Consider the following 1,213-nt stretch of genomic DNA (forward strand, 5'->3'; position numbering starts at 1 on the left):
TGCATGTGTGTAGACAGTATACATGTGCATGTGTGTAGACAGTATACATGTGCATGTGTGTAGACAGTATACATGTGCATGTATCCATACAGTATACATAGTTTGATCTGTTCAGGTTTTTGGATATGAATATATTGTATATGCATGCAAATAATGCTTGTAATTTTGCTAGTGTTGGTGATACATATAGATTCACATGAATCACACAAGTCTGTTTGTATATGAAGCTAAACAATAAAATATACCAGACTTAATTGCCACAGTTACCATTCACTTTCATTCACAAATCATTTTAATTATTGTGGAGCTTTATATGAACGTGAACGTACTTTTATTTCTTATGTATAAAATTTTAGGAATTACAACTTAACACATGGGGAATTCCAAAATCCTAAAAAAGTGGTAGCAGTTTAGTTCCCTCACTGAAGCTTTGGATCCTTAAGCATCTTAACTTTTAAATACTTCAATCAGCAGCAGGCCCTTTTTGCCCAAGAAACGTTTGGCACTGGCTACTGCCGGTACTGATGGAGCAAGTTTGGCTATGTGCATACTACTATGATGGCTCTTCAGTATTCCTGTATGGTGTACCATGGTGAACAATTTTCTTCATGCAGTGCAAATGCAGATTTCAAGCCCTCAACTTCCCTTTGTATTTATGGTTTATGATTATTTAATTTACACTACTTTACAACTAGCTTACCCATTAAATTTGTATACATTTAACATTTCTATACTCTATGGCATAATTAGACAAATTACTGACCTAAACATTAACCAGCCTGGGACAATTTTGTAAGGACTGATCTGAAGGGAATTTGGTAGTGAAATATTGTAGTCAAAATTGATAAGCTTTCACTCATGGGTTAAGGAAAGTTAGGAGCCTATGGTCAGCATGGTACTCCATTCTCAGTCTTCCAGCATTACTTGCTTTCATGCTCAGGACTTGCTATACAACACACTAGCTTATTATTTTGAAACTACTTTTGTATGCAACTATGGACTAATACAACCTGGAGAATTAAAAGTCAACAGTAAATTATCATTTTTAATTATAAATTTTCTATACATTGGAATCTGTACACAATGAGAAAACCCTTGTGTGTAACTGACTCTTGGCAATAAATGGCTATACCATTAAGTTTTGACATTGCCTACTCGGGTACATGTGTGCCAACAAGACAAGAGTAGCCTTAACTTAAGACCTTATATACAC

At 34.8% G+C, this 1,213-nt stretch overlaps 1 protein-coding gene across 1 annotated transcript in view; it reads right to left on the reverse strand.

Annotated features, from left to right (window-relative positions):
* Nucleotides 1-1,031: 1,031 nt before the first annotated feature.
* The window catches only part of LOC119580903 (ATP synthase lipid-binding protein, mitochondrial-like), a 1,802-nt gene continuing 1,620 nt past the window's right edge, over nucleotides 1,032-1,213 (reverse strand). The window contains exon 3 of the mRNA XM_037929137.1: nucleotides 1,032-1,213. This exon is cut by the window's right edge and continues 498 nt beyond it. The gene's annotated coding sequence lies outside the window, so the exon portion shown is untranslated.

This window comes from Penaeus monodon, chromosome 14 (genome assembly GCF_015228065.2).
Source record: "Penaeus monodon isolate SGIC_2016 chromosome 14, NSTDA_Pmon_1, whole genome shotgun sequence".
NCBI lineage: Eukaryota > Metazoa > Arthropoda > Malacostraca > Decapoda > Penaeidae > Penaeus > Penaeus monodon.